We start from the raw sequence: 8,006 nt of genomic DNA on the forward strand, positions 1-8,006 counted from the left end.
TCATGGTTATAGTTATATGTATATCAAACCTTTGAACACAGAAAAATATAAGATGAGTATTGTTTTAAAGCATTAGAAATTTAAACTAATGGAAAGAATTATTATTTTAACATATATAAATATTCCAAATGCCTTCATCCATAGTTCTTCATAGGAACTGAAATAGACTAACTGAAGTTTAAATAATTAGAAATAAATAAATGGATAATAAAAATATAGAGAAGGATAATAAACATTAATAACTTGTTAAACAAAACACGTTTCTAAAAGTGATAATATTAGGAGAAAAGGACTTTATTTTTTAAATATTCTAAATGTAAACTAAGACAAATGTGCATATTCTGTATTTAAAAAGCATACTATATGATTGTTAAATACATTGAAAATTTATCATGCCAGTAAATAACAGTATACATGCTAATATAATGAATACATTTTATTTAGATATATTTCTATTAATTCATATTATGTACCCTTAAACCAATATTATTACTACTAATGCTTATTCTATAACAATAATTATAAGTTATTCTATAACAATAACTTATAAAACAATAAATTATAACAATAATTATATGTTATTCTATAACAATAATTATAGAAAATATTTATTTGTTCAGATGTCAGGATTCCATCAAATTCAATTAATCAGGATCATCTAGGAATATGAACATAGAATGGAATTTGAGTGATAAGTAGATATCACAAAGACTGAACTTATTATCCTTTAAGTGAGTGGGGTCCAGATCGGGCTCTTATGTGGCTGTGTATGTATAATGAAAAAGCATGTGGATGTACAATATAAGCAATAACAAGCGGCAAACTGTCACTTGAAAAACAAGTTAAAAAATAAAGGCAAATTAATAAACTTGCAGTGATATTTAAGCCATTCAATGTAGAAAAAGTTACATTTAACTTGGGTGCCCTAAACTTCTACTCCACTGTTGTATACATATGATCATGTCAGTGAACTTGTCAGTATGAGAAGTGTAGAAAGAAGAATTAACAAATATTTGCCATCTCTGAATTACTAATATGATATAATACCTGCATTTCCCACTTAATTCTGGTGTGTGTGAGAGAAAGAAGGAATATGAGAATAAATTACATGAGAGATTGAGTCCACTTAACAAATAGATGCTAAGTTTTAGATTTAATATGCTATAATTTCTATTCAATAATATTCACCCATTTTAAGTGTACAGTTTGATACATCTTGATAAGTTTATCTAGTCATAAAGCCTCCACTATAAGATACAGAAGAGCTACAAAGCTGAGAAACATTTCCTCTTGCTTTTTTGCAGGAAATTTTCTAACCCCTTGCTGAAGACCATTGATTTTTGTCTTTTCTAGCATTCCATATAAATGGAATCGTACAGTACAAAAGACATACAACCATTTTTGATCAATCTCGCCTTAGAAAAATGCTTTTGAGATTCTTCAGTATTGCTTTATGTGATAATGTTTATTTTTTTTTTCAAATAATTTAAAAGCATTCTATAGTAGTGATTGCCCACAATTAGGATGGCCACTAGTTTACAGATATTTGGGATGTCTCTAGATTGACTAATAATAATACTAGTAAGAACATTTGTATACAAGACTTTACATGTAATATATTGTTTTTATTTCTCTCTGGTAATTCAAAGAAGTAGCAGGTATATGCCTTATGATGGATGAACATTTAATTTTATAAATGATGTTGATAACTATATTCTAAAGTTGCTACAGATTATTTCTACCACTAACGGATGACAGCTCTACCTCTTATTCACACCTGTGTTTGTCAATCTTTTTAAAGTTAGCCATTTTAATGAGTATGAATGAGTTTTTATGCTTTTAATTTTTTTCCCTGATGACTAGTAATATGAACTTTTTATGTGCTTATTGGTCATTTTTATTTCTGCTTTTATTAATGTCTTATTCAAATTCTTTTATCATTTTTTTAAATATCAACTTTGTATTCTCATTGTGTATAATTTTTTTACATATTCTGGACATGGTCATTTTGCAAATATAATTTTACAAATGTTTTCTAGCTTGTGTAGTCTATATACTTAGGTGTTGAAGAGAAAATTTTTTAATGTCGATAGCATTAATTTTATTATTTATCTAAAGGAAAAAACCTTTTGTATTTCACCAAAATATTATATAGTCTATGTCTTTACCATAGAGTCCTTTTAGTAACTATTACATTATATAAATATAGTTGTATACTACATTATATTTTTATAATTTATATAATATGCTGTAGAATATATACTAATACCATTTATGTGTGACATAAAATTTTGTATGACAAATATATTTACATATAATTATATAATTATAATTTAAAGCTCTGTAATTGGTTGCATACATATTTATACCATGTCTTTCTAATGACTTGATTCTATTATTACAATAAAGTGTTTCTTTTTAACTTAGAAAATACTTTAAAAATTAAATTCATTTGAATGACAGTTAATAAGATCATATAGGTTCCAATTTGCATTTCTATGATACATGATCTGTATATTGCATTGTGTGCCCACTACCCAAAGTCAAATCACCTTTCACCATGTATGATATTTGGTCCCTTTTACCCTTTACTACTCCCTACCCGCTTCCCTCTGGTAACCACCATATGGTTGTTTGTTGTCTATGAGGATTTGAGATCTATTTTTGTGATGTTGATTCAGCTACTGCAGTCCCTAGCCAGTTGGCACAGTGGTAGAGCATTGGCCTGTTGTGTGGATGTCCCAGGTTAGATTCCTGGTTAGGGCACACAGGAGAAACAACCATCTGCTTCTTCCACCACTCCTCCTTCTCTGTCTTCCTCTCTTTCTTTTTCCCTCTCACAGTTACAGCTCAATTTGTTTGAGCCCATTGCCCCGGACACTGAGGATTGCTGCGTGGAGCCTCCATATCAGGTGCTAAAAATAGCTAGGTTGTGAGCATGGCCCTAGATGGGCCAAGCTTCAGCCCCAGATAGGGGTTGCCAAGTGGATCCCGGTCAGGGTGTATGCATAAGTCTGTCTCTTTATCTCCCCTCTTCTTTTAGAAAAAAAAAAAAAGAAAAAGAAAATAATATAGCTACTGCAGCCATCTTATGGTTACAGTTTAAATGGTTTATTATTTTCAGTCTATCTGTTCATTTATATTTAAAGTAAGTCTCCTATAGGCAGAGAAGAGTTGGAACTTATTATTTTTATTAATTCTGAAATGCTATATCTTTTCATCAAAGTGTTTAATCTAATGTTTAGTGTAATTAATGCCATGCTTGATTTTGAGTCTACAATTTTATTTGTTTTTGACTTATCTGAATGTTTTTTAATGTTTTTTTTGTATTCCTTTTATTTTAACTATTGAAATACTTTTAGAATTGCATTTTAATTTTTCTATTTTACTTTCAGCTGTACTTCTTTGAAATAATAGAATGTGTTCTACTGATTACAATATACCTCCTTAAATTCACAGTCTACACTTATATAAAACTAATAGTGTACCACCTTATATAAGATAACTTAAACTAAGAAGTTACCTTAAAACCAAACTTTATAAATGTTATATACATTGCAACTACACATGTTAATACCAGCATTAATATGTAACATGCTAATGTTAAACAACGTTGTTTTAAAGATTACTTGATATTTAAAGAATTTAAGAAGATAAAAGAAGAGAGAAAAAAATAGTCTTTTGATTTACTCAGATATTTATTATTTCTGATATACTTTATTCTTTTCTGAAGGACAAAATTTTCTTCTGGTAGTTTCCCTTGAGCCTGAAGAATTTCCTTTAGTTTCATCTACCTGAACAAGACTGCTGGTTGCTTTCCTTTTAGTTATTTAGTTTAAATTTCCATAAACTTTCATGAATTATTTGAGGAATTTATTTTCTTTATTGATGATTATTATAACAGCCACTTCAAAACTCTTGTCTACTTTTTTTTTATTAAGTGAGAGGCAGAGACAAGGAGACAGAGACTTCCACATGCACCCCAGCCAGCAAGTCTTATCTGGGGTTAGTGCTCCATTGCTTGGCAACAGAGCTGTTTTAGTACCTGAGGTGAGACCATGGAGCCATGCTCATCACCTGGGGCCAACTTGCTCAAACCATTGGAGCCATGGCTGTGGAAAGAAAAGAGAGAGAGAGATAGAAAGAGTGAGAAAGAGTGGAGAAGCAGATTATTGCTTCTCCTATGTGCCCTGACCAGTAACCTAACCAGGACTTCTACACTCTGGGACAGATGCCCTACCACTGAGCCAACTGGCTAGCTCCTCTTGTCTACTTTCTTTGTGTGTGTGTGTGTGTGTGTGTGTTTTGTGACATAACAGAGAAACAGAGAGAGGAACAGATAGGGACAGACAGGCAGGAAGGGAGAAAGATGAGAAGCATCAGTTCTTTGTTGATGCTCCTTTGTTGTTCACTGATTGCTTTCTCATATGTGCCTTGACTGGGGAGCTACAGCAGAGCAGAGTGACCCCTTGCTCAAGCCAGCAACCTTCGGCTCAAGCCAGTGACCATGGGGTTATGTCTATGATTCCACACTCAAGCCAGTGACCCTGCACTCAAGCTGGTGAGCCCATACTCAAGCCAGTGATCTCAGGGTTTTGAACCTGGGTCCTCTGTGTCCTAGTCCAATGCTCTATCCACTGCTCCACCACCTGGTCAGGCTTTTCTACTTTCAATATGTGTTTTACTTGAAGGTTAGACACGATTGATTTTCTTTTCTTTTAGTTCCTTATACGTCAGGTAATTTTAAAATTTGTTCAGTACTCTTGGGGGTCAGCTCCAGTCTAAATTCATAACTTTTTCTATAGTTGAGAATCTCTGCTTCTATTTTACACATGTTGTGGCCAAAAGGTCATATTTATGGCAAGACACATATGGTCCTTTTCATTCTAAGATATCCTTCAGCCACAAATTTATTTGTTTGTGTGTTTGTATGTTTCCATGGCAAGGAAAATGGCGTTTGTTTTTGTTCTTCCACATTTCTGGTCCCCTTGAGCTCTGCAAGCATCCGACCAGGGCCCAGCCCAGGCTGAAAGCTGCAAATAGGGGAAATGATTCACTGTAGTCCTTCTTCAACTCCTCTGGGCTGTACCCCTCACCAGAGCCTGTGTTCTTTCTGCAGCTTATTTGCATAGTTAGAGAGTTGTTTCTTGTGGAGAAGTCCTTTAAGAAGGTCTTCAATAATTATTAACACATGTGGAAAGGAAACTTTGTTAATTATATGTTCAATCAATCTTTGAAAATAGAATTCCTTAAAAAATTAAATTAAAAAGAAAAATTAATAGAAGAAATATTTAGTTAACTAATTGTCAAAGATTTCAGTTTTTGGTGAAAAATTTTTTTCCCTATATTTTCTTATACCTAATAGCTGAAGTTGTTTTCATGACAGTGTTGATTGTCTTCAAATTTTGGATCACCTGATGGTCTGTTTCTAGTTATTATTATTATTTTTTTGGCTTTTGATTATTTGTTCTTGTCTCTGATATTCATGGTGATTGCTTATTAAATACCAAACTATGTGTCAAAAATTACCAGATAATTTGAATAATGTTATCTTCCTCCATAAAGAACAATTTTTTTTTTCTCAGTCAGGAATTTAGTGTATGGCAGCTTAATTTCATCCTATCAAGGAAAATAGACTATTATAAGTACTAGGTGATTAAATTGGTGCCTACTTGTCATAAATGTGTATATGTTAAGGATCTAAACTTGAAATCTGGGGAACTTATTTTTTCTTAGGGGTCTTCCTACTCCAATTTTAATCTCCCTATCACCTGAAACTGCTGAAATATATGTGTATCTCTTTAAACTGTTAACAATATCTTTTAATTGATTTTTTTTTAGTCTGTTACTTTGTATATATGCAGGTTTAAATTGATAAATGTCTCAGGGGGATATTACATAAAGAACTGTGGACTAATTTATATTCTGAAGTTCCTTATTCTTCAGGTTCAGAGTCCCTCTATCCAAGTAAATGTAGTAGTCTTCACCTCAAATTTTTTCTGCCTAGTTGTAGGTGATACTGCTGCAATCTCGGAGCCTCTGTTTATTTCTATGTTTTAGCATTACAAATTATCAAATGGCCTGAGGGAAAAGGTGGCAGTGAATGTATGATTTATCTTAATTTATTAACTTTTTCCAGCTTCCTAGGTAGGCATTCAAGTCTTGGCTGCTGGATAATCTCCAATGCCTTCAAACACCTGTTTTGTTTATTGTTTCAGCTTTTAGAATTGTTATTGCTGTGAGACTTAGTCTAAACAAACTCCCCTATCATACCATGCAGTAATAATCTTTCAAAGTATTTGGTATAATATATTTTATTCTTTGGAATCAGGAAGCAATATACATTTAAGCCCTTTAAATTTCAACATTCGCTCTATTTGAATTCATTTTATTCATGCTTGCAAACTGCCAATTCTCATCTCCTTCTTGGAACCCCATGTTATAACGGCCGGCATTCACATCCTGCTCTGCTACTTCCTTACCACCTTCCCCACAGTTAGCTGCTCAAGAGACAGGTGTGCCCTGTCTTAAGGCTTAGAGGTGGGGCTTTATTGTTTGGCTCTGCACAATCTGGATGCATTGCTTTCTAGCTTGATATAATGATTGTCTTCCTCCACCACCCCTAAACCAACTGCAAAACCTGTGCCATTCATCTATAATTTGGTGATTATTATACCCCAAATTAACATTTCTTATAGTAGTAAATTAGTGATAGCTGAAAAATAAATAGCCTCACAGTCTCAGGAGATGTTTTGTTTCTTGCTAATTTCACATTCTGATATGGATAGGTTAACTGTCATAGAGACTTCTCCTTTAAGCGATGACTAGGGGATTCATGTTTTTAATACTTTATGGCCCATTATCCTCTAAAGCTGTGTGGGGCTGGACCAGGCGGTGGTGCAGTGGATAGAGCATCAGACTGGGATGCAGAGGACCCTGGTTTGAGACCCCAAGGTCACCAGCTTGAGTGCAGAATCATCTGGTTTGAGCAAAGCTCACCAGCTTGGACCCAAGGTCGCTGGCTTGAGCAAGGGGTTACTCAGTCTGCTGTAGTCCCACAGTCAAGGCACATATGAGAAAGCAATCAATGAACAACTAAGTGCCACAACGAAAAAAAAATTGATGCTTCTCATCTCTTTCCCTTCCTGTCTGTCTGTCCCTATCTAACTCTCTCTGTGTCTCTGTCAAAAAAGAAAGAAAGAAAGAAAAAAGCTGCGTGGGGTGTCCACTGCAGGGTACTAGTGTTATGCGACTGCTTAAATTTAATTTAAATTAATTAAAATTATGAAAAATTTTAAAAATTCTTTTTTTTTTTTCATTTTTCCGAAGGTGGAAACGGGGAGGCAGTCAGACAGACTCCCACATGCGCCCGACCGGATCCACCCGGCATGCCCACCAGGGAGCGATGCTTTGCCCCTCTGGGGCGTCACTCTGTTGTGTCCAGAGCCATTCTAGCACCTGAGGCAGAGGCCACAGAGCCATCCCCAGTGCCCGGGCCATCTCTGCTCCAATGGAGCCTCGGCTGCGGGAGGGGAAGAGAGAGACAGAGAGGAAGGAGAGGGGGAGGGGTGGAGAAGCAAATGGTTGCCTCTCCTGTGTGCCCTGGCCGGGAATCGAACCCGGGACTCCTGCATGCTGGGCCAACACTCTATCGCTGAGCCAATCGGCCAGGGCCTAAAATTAATTCTTAATTCCTCAGTCTCACTAGCTATATTTCAAGTACTCAGTACCCGTATGAGGCTAGTGGTGAATGTATTGGACAGTACAGATATGGAATCTCTCCTTTACTGCAAAAATTTCTCTAATTCAGTGCTTCTGTAGTGTCCTAAAATTCTCTGCTAGATCCGTCCCTCTGGCCACTCAACAAATTAAGAAAGTCATTAGTAATCTAGCAGGGTGTTACATGACCATATCTAGAAGTAGGTACATCATTTTGTATTACATTCTATTGGGCAGATATCAGTTAAATAGACCTTCTTACCTGTAAAGTTGATCTGCCTACTTCA

This window comes from Saccopteryx leptura, chromosome 5, assembly GCF_036850995.1.
Source record: "Saccopteryx leptura isolate mSacLep1 chromosome 5, mSacLep1_pri_phased_curated, whole genome shotgun sequence".
Classification (NCBI taxonomy): Eukaryota; Metazoa; Chordata; class Mammalia; order Chiroptera; family Emballonuridae; genus Saccopteryx; species Saccopteryx leptura.